The 8,144-nt window shown below is 44.4% G+C and overlaps 1 pseudogene; it reads left to right on the forward strand.

Moving 5' to 3' along the window:
• The first annotated feature begins 52 nt into the window (after window positions 1-52).
• LOC116685215 (AN1-type zinc finger protein 3-like) lies at window positions 53-7,767 on the forward strand (annotated as a pseudogene).
• Window positions 7,768-8,144: the final 377 nt, after the last annotated feature.

Below are 8,144 nucleotides of genomic sequence, written 5' to 3' on the forward strand. Positions count from 1 at the left end.
GTGGGAATGGTGTACTGAGCGAGGCAAGGCATGAGTGGCCAATGATATAAAGTGTCTCCCCATGTCGCCTCAGGTCCAGTGAAACCATGAATCTCTGCTCCAAATGTTTTGCTGGTAGTTCTCTCAGTACGCGACACTGAAACACTTGCTGTCTTGTTCACTGGGAGGGGACCAGCTGCCATTTGGTTTCCTTTTTTTTTTTTTTTTTTTTCTATTCTAAAAACTAGTTTCGTTGTACAGCACACATACTGTGTTCGCCACATCTACTGAGTCAACTGATGCAAAGGACCCGATTTCTGCTGGCTGATGAAATAATATAATTTAAACCAGAAGAGGACATTCCATTTCTTGTCCCCGTGCTGACATGGCTTACTTTTCAGCTGTTACTTGTCACATTTGAAAACAAATGTGAGTCGTTCCCCGGTTATTTCTGTTAGGTTGCCTCTTGGCATGTGGAGCTGTTCTCACTTACAGTCAGAGTCGCAGCTAGCAGCAGCTCGCGGCTAGGTGTGCCAGCTGATGTTAGTCAGGAATGCTAACAATGCTAAGACGTCCTTTTTAGGAAAAATGGAGGGACAGTAAACAGATTCTTACTCGAAAATAAGACATCCACCATTTAAGGGAGTGGGGGGGGGGACTTTGGTATAAGGCTTGCATAAAGAATACTGGATACTGAACAGTAAACTCAATTTGGGAAAAAAAAGGGGTGGGAATCACCAAGGTCTCGCAATACAATACCCTCATGATACTTCACAATATGATATTCTGAGATATATGCAATTTATTACCTTTTTTTTTTTTTTTTCTTTTTTTTAAATTACTGTAGTCCCAAAACAAAACTTTGTCAACATCTGATTATCTAAAAAGATATACATTTCTCTGCTCAACTCACTTCAATTTTATGTGCTGAAAAATGGATTGTCAAGTAGACAACTGAAATAATATACTAATAATATATTGATACTTGGCGTCTTTGTATACAGTATTGCTTATGGACGAAATCGCAATACAATGCTGTTATATACTATAACCTTGTATATAGTATATATATTACTACATGCTGTTTTATACTATACAGCATACTATACTATGCTATTGATTTCCCCCCCCCCCCTATTAAGAGTATTGCTTTTAAAGGCGAATCATTTTTGTTTTGGGGAAACGGATCAATAAATCTGGATCATTAAGTTCTTGTGTCTGACAAAGTTATAAAACATTTAAAAAGCCCAATTTAAAGTCTGACAATTTCAAGCTATTTTTAAGTTTTTTTGTCAATGACAACTCCAGTCTGGTTTTTTGAGGAGGGGTAAGGTTGCACTGCAGCCTGTCGGTGACTATGGCAACCGGTGTGTACGGCAGACAGCGAGGACCTAAGGGCCCGGCTTTTAAGTCTACTATCACAGACAGGCAGCAGCGCTCAGAATAGACTCAATACACGTGAGTAATGGAGGCAGAGCAGAAGTGGGTTAGTCCACATGTGGAAGAGAACTCAAATCTAGGCTGACCTCCCTCCCCTCCCTGGAGGGAAAAGAGTAGACAACATCCCCGTGGATCGATACCGTCTGAGATCATCGTTCTATAGAGGCGTCGCAACAAAGTGCAGCTCCAAGGTGATCCTGTCTTTATCTCGCCAAGTCATGTTTCAGTTGGCAAAGTTAAAGGCACGTGGTTACGCCGATGAGAGCAGGGACTTTTTTTAATACTTTATAAATGTATAACTTTTGAATTATTTGGAGACTTCTCTAAAACTTAAAGGCATTTTTGGGGCATTGGATTTATCTTTTATGTAAAAGATGGGAGTAGAAAGATGACAGGAAGTTAGGGGAAAGAGATTAGGATTATGTTAATTATTTGTTACTTTCTCAGGTAATCGTGGAACTTTTTGGTTGCAAAATATGTAAAAAAAAAAAAAACTTGCCATCAACGTTCCCCAGGGCACAGGGTTGTCCAAAAATTCAATTTACTATCTTCAAAGATGGATAACTTCAAGCTGGAACCAGGGAGTTGATTAAACAAAATGTTACCAATTAGTTGAGTTAATTGACCAATCATTTAACCGACAAAAGTGTTTTAATTGGTCTTCCTTTGCATAGTCTGGATTACCGGATTTTTCCGCTATCTATTTTGAAAGGTCGCTGCTATCTGGGGTTTAGCTGCGCCGGTTGTGATTGGTTAATAGAAATACAAACTGGCCCAAGCATTTTTCTTTCTCCCCCCCCCCCACCCCATAACTCTCATTGTCAGACCATACTGCAGTGCTGTCAAGTACTCATGTTTGCTTAAAACCAATTTGATTTTGTTGTTTTTTTCCCAACAAAATGCAAATTCAGTGCTCAGTGCAACTCGTGTTGGAGCTTCCTCGAATGCGCTGCGAGGAAGGGAGGAGAACTGATCCGCTCTCGGCCGCATCGGCATGTGACTTAACGTTTCAGACCAAAAGACTAGGCAGCTACACGATCCCCTTTCCTAACATGGTTTCACATCTGCTAAAAGTGGAAATGAGTACACGTAGGAAACTGTAACATGCAAGAAGAACTGTGTAATCCAATGTGTAACCATTTCAGAGAAAAAGAGGATGTAGAAAGACAGATTTAAAACGTAGAAGAAGTGTCTTTTCTCTGGGCAGAGCACTCCGTTAGGCAAAGAACCACCCACCAAAATAACATAAAAATAATAAAATAACAACTTGGTTAATTTATAAATGTTGTGCACTCTACAGCAACACGCTATATTATCAGTAGTTTAGTCTTCCTGGTAGCTACAATCCCTATTTTCTATACACTTGCTTTATATAACTGTTATTACGGACAGTGTGAGGAGGTTTGGGGTTACTACACACCATGAATAGTCCAGATTGGAGCATTTTGATTTTAGTTTCTGTGCCGTGTCTTTTATCTGCATCTTCTATTTACATGTCCTATTTTTAACACTTCCCCATGCTTGCTTGCTTTCTGTCCCTGACCAGACATCCAGAGAAGCAGCCGGGGCGAGGACTGCACCTCCAAGCCTATCCAAAGCACTGGGAGTAGCCAATCGCCAGTTTTCAGTAGTGAGACGAGCATAGCAGTAGCCAATCCCTATTGTCGTCGCCGGCCTCTACCTCCGAGCAGCCGTCAACCGAAGAGCCCTCGCCCACGTTTCCCAGCACGAGGGAAGGTAAGATGGGACGCCCAATGCACACTAACGCACAAAAAAACTTTAAGGCGGCTCAGTTGATCTGGCAAAAACGCAGGTCTTTCTATTCCTTTTGAATGGGGGTAATGCGTTTAGGCTGCGGGGGGCACTTTACTTCCAGAGAAGTTGTGTATTGGCTAATTGTTTCCTGCAACAACAAAAGCGCTCGCTCTGCCTTGCATGGCTTTTTTTTTTTTTTTCTCCGTCTAGTGAAATAAAGTTGCCTTCAGTGCGCTCGGAAACTAGAACCGGGTTAACCCAGCCCGATCTGCAGACGACTTGATTTCACCCTGCAGCTCACGCTGGAAACCTTTCATCTATCCTGCTTTTGTTACAATTTTGCGGGAACCAATCACAAACTTGCTTGTCCACCTGGCGGGTTTAAACACGATGACGATAGAGAAGCGACCAAGCAGCTTCTTGTTTACATTCAACGTGGCGGCCACCAACGCAAGCCGTTGAAACCAGTTGGATCGTTGGTCTGATTGCTGAGGGACTATCCATCGCGTACAGAGTCATTTGAACTACGCCCGTTGGTCCCGCCTCTTGTGCAGAGACATCACAGATCAGACTCCCCAGACTAGTGTTTAATCTTAACCCTTGTGTTGTCTCCCGTCATGAAACATTCGTTTTTTTTCCTGACATTTTGTCACTTTTTCAATGTTGTGGGTGCTTTCTATAATGTTTCTCTCCTTGTTTATTTAATATTTCTACTATTGTCATTTTCAGCGCTCATTTCGAATGCCCATTTTTTGTGATTTAAAAGAAAAACTGAAAGTGGGTCAAATTTGACCAGAGCACCACATGAGGGTTAAAAGACTGAGCTTGGTCTGGTGGTAGCCGGACTAGTCAAACGTCAAAATCTATAAATCTGACGGAAAACTAATGTGAATATATAAAGTCTAAATGGGCTTTTGATGGGCGTTTAAGAGCGCAAGAGGACGTCACACAAATGGGCCGTTTATTGACATTCCCCCCACGCTGCACCACCCCTCGGAAATATTCATCATTTTGGTCTTAATTCCCGTGACATGGAGCCATGGTGTGGGAAGACACCATTTCACATCTTGTGTCCTCATTTTCCCCATCTGCAGGCATGTCGTCCACAGAAACAGCCCAAGGCACACTCTGCACACCCACAAAACGTCCACGAGAATCAGGTACAGTGGGCCTCTACTTCCATCCTGTAGCTGCCCCCCCCCCACACACACACACACGCACACTTTCTTGACCATGCCATTTGCTTTCAGCGTCGGGCTCGAGAGCGAGGCGACGCCGGAGAAGCGGCCACGGACAGACGAGCAGGAGGGAGCAGCGAGGAGGCCCGCGGGACGCCCAACAAAGAACCGTCGCGCTGCTTTCGCTGCCAAACCAAACTCGAGCTGGTGCAGCAGGAACTGGGCTCCTGTCGCTGTGGTCAGTACCGACACATCAGCGTGGCGCTCCCTCTCTGTTGTCATCCACACCTAAACCGTCACGCCACTGCTTCAATATCCCCGACTCGGTTCCCCCACTGTGGTTACAAATGTGTCGGGCAGTAATGTCACTGCTCGTTAATATTTTATAACGCTGTTGAAAGATTGTTTACGTTTAGGGCTGCACGATAGAGGAAAATATGCGACAACGGTGAATGTCGCGATAACGATATTACTTGCAATTAAGGATAAAATGTTTAACAATTACCGTTTACGTTTTTAAAAATTATCATAATCACGTGGATAAATAATGGATGCGTTTCTTGAACTTGAATCATGGCGGAAGGAGCAGATGCCGGCGCTCAGGACGTGTTATCAACCCTCTGAGGACTGAGGCTGAAGCATATTTTAGTTATTATAAGAATGCCAAAGACAGTTGATTGAAGATAGTTCTCCTCTCTGCAGAACATGCAGGAAAAACATTTGTTGCTAAGGCTTGAACACACTTTTAAAAATACTGCTGTAATACCAAAACTGATCATTTTGCTCACTATGTGAGGTTTTCTTACCGTTCCACCCTACTTGCGGTTGTCGCTCCCCTTGTAAGTCCAGTGCGAGGTGTGTCGCGCATGATCCGATTTAAACAGTTTACAGCACAACGTGTCATACTGAAATGTGGGAAATCCATGAAATAATAAACTTTTCTCATTGCAGACAAACGTAAAAACGTTGTGGCTATCTATGATTGATTGATTGCTAACGTTAGCTCAAAACGCCATTCAGCTGACAGCCTTTGTTGTGTTTGATGCTAACTTGTAGCTAAGCTAGCGGTGAACCAACTTGGTTAAGTAGGTCCATTTTTACTGTGTTGACGTTACAGAAGTCTCTCGTTAGCATCTTTTATGCTACTTGTCGCAAAGTGACGCACGCGCAACTCAAATCTGCACGCAACTCACATCGGGAGTGACAGCAAAAAATAAACCGACATTAAAGTGTACTCGTTTCTTTCTGCTGCTTACAGCATTCTGCTGAAATACACGTATTGCTTGATAAATGAAAGGAAATCATTTTTCAACATTCTTTTATTGGACATATTGAATATAAATATAAATGGCTATAACAGCCACTAAAAAGAGCGCGTTACATTTTAAAGTGTATATTTCTTCTGATATTTTCTTTTAACCAACACAAAACCCTGTCTTTCGCGATATGTCGTAGCTGGGTTATTGCATTACTCGATACTGTCATGACGATAAACGTATATTTGACGCTTGGGTAGCTCCCCAGAGGCCTGTACTCCGAATCAAGATCAGCGTGCCCTGGATGTATTTGTTACCCGGCTTCACCTAACCCAGTGCTTCTCAAAGGGGCGCGGTGCGATACCTGGGGGGGCGGCGTGTGACCCTGGGGAACAGCTTTTTTTTTTTGGGCCGTACTAGTATAAAAGTGTAATTGCGCATCCACTACAGTTACTTCTGTCACGTTTGCGACAGAGCAACATTTTACGACTTACAAGACAACAGTTTGCCTCGGTTAGCGGTGTCGAGTCAACAGAAAGCTCCGGCTGCGTTCTGTCTGTAGCCTCCGTTATTCAACGTAACAACCCCAACACAAAAAGTTTTTAACAGGGACGAAAAGAGAACCGGAGGAGAACAAAGATAATGAGACAAAGTCACGGGAAGCTAAGACGAGGAAATACGACAAAGCGTGTTTAGCGCTTGGCTTCACTGTGACTAGAGTTGGAGAAGAGGAAAGACCGGTGTGTGTGTGGTGGTGTGTGGTGTGTGTGTGTGTGTGTGGTTGGTGGTGTGTGTGCTGTGTGTGTGTGCTGTGTCTAAAAATGCTCGCAGCGGACAGCATGAAGCCAAATAAATTAGCGCGTCACTTAAATACGTTACACCCCAATCACGCCGATAAGCCGCTAGAGTTTTTTCAGCGAAAACGTGCTGAATATTGCCAGAGATGGATAGTCACGGTGGGAGTGGGGGGGCGTGAATAGTTTTCTTCTTGCTAGGGCGCGTACAGAAAATAATTGAGAAGCACTGACCTAACCTACAACCGCTGTGTCACGGCGGTGGTTGTCGACTAGTTCAATAAATCCAGGGTTTCCCGATCCAGCGATGCGCACGTTCACATAGGAGAGACGGTGTTTGGACAGCATGACCAATCACAATCCTCTACCAGAGCTGAATTTTACATAAGAAGGGGCAAACTATAATACTACAAAAATATGAAGAACACAGACACGGTTTTACAGGCAAAAACACAATACAGTCGCTGCTTCCTAAAACAGGAAGGAAAGCTAGCAAAAAATTGCAGATGCATAAATCCCAGTGCTTATCAGTATCACTTCCCCATGAGTCAGGAACCAGAGCTGACCATAATTACACTTGTGGTTTCCATTATCTCGTAAAACGTGATGTAAAGAGGGTATTTTAACACCTTTTCTGAATCATTAGGATCCACAGGTAATACACCAAGCTACATTTTACTCAGGATCTTTTTTATTTTATTTTTATTTTTTTATAAATGATCTGTTGATACTTTCTCATCAAATTGGTCGAGCAAAGTCGTTCATATCAGTGAGAAGTCCGATTTCTTTTTTTTTTTTTTTAAAATGTAACTGTCGTGCTGTCTTTAGTGCTGCCTTTTTATATTCAATGTTCAATCAATTTGTTCAATAAGAATGATGGGAATTATTTCCCTTCATTTGTTTGAAATTCCACGAGCAATTATTGTATTTCAGCAGAATAAGAAAAGCAGCACAGAAATGCTGTTTATTTCTCGCATGCGATAAGGTTAGCGCGACATTCAACAGCGTTATCGCATATCACATGTGTCCTCATGTTGTGCAGATCTACAACGAGCATTTATTTGTGGTCACTTCCCCCCCCCCCTCCTCACCATTTTGCCTTCTTTCCCCCCCCCCAGGCTATGTGTTCTGCATGCTTCACCCGTCTCCCCGAGCAGCACGACTGTCTGTTTCGACCATCTGGCCGCGGCGCGAGGAGGCCGTCCTCAAGATGGTGAAGCTGGACCGCAAGGTGGGCCGCTCGTGTGCCAACGCATCGGGGAGGAGTGCTCCTGATTGGCCACACCGACCCGGCCATCCAGTTAAGATGAGGCGCTTACGAGAGGAGGAGGAGGAGGAGTGGGAGTGAGCAAGGAGAAATGACAAATGGTGTGAGGGGGGTGGGATAGAATGGGAGGGTGGGGGGGAAAAGAGGAGGGGGTTGGGGGGGGGGGGGGGGGACCAGTTGCAACATCCTGCATCCCCCTGAGAATTCTGGATCTGAGCTCGTCGCCGCCCTGTTGATGTCCTGATTTCCTGCGTGGAGCGTCTGTTTTTGACTCGGCTCTGGACGAAGGCCGCTCGGGGGCCAACGGGGGGGGGGGGGTGGCGGGGCCTGGGGCCGTTCAGCAGAGCCACGTTCAGTATCGCATGTTCACCACACAGCCTTAACCCAACCACCCCCCACCCCATCTTCAGAGGATGGACCCTGCAAAGACGGATTCAGCTGGTCGTACATTATGCACACGTTTCTCCCCACAGTC

This window comes from Etheostoma spectabile, unplaced genomic scaffold (assembly GCF_008692095.1).
Source record: "Etheostoma spectabile isolate EspeVRDwgs_2016 unplaced genomic scaffold, UIUC_Espe_1.0 scaffold00569657, whole genome shotgun sequence".
NCBI classification, from domain to species: Eukaryota; Metazoa; Chordata; class Actinopteri; order Perciformes; family Percidae; genus Etheostoma; species Etheostoma spectabile.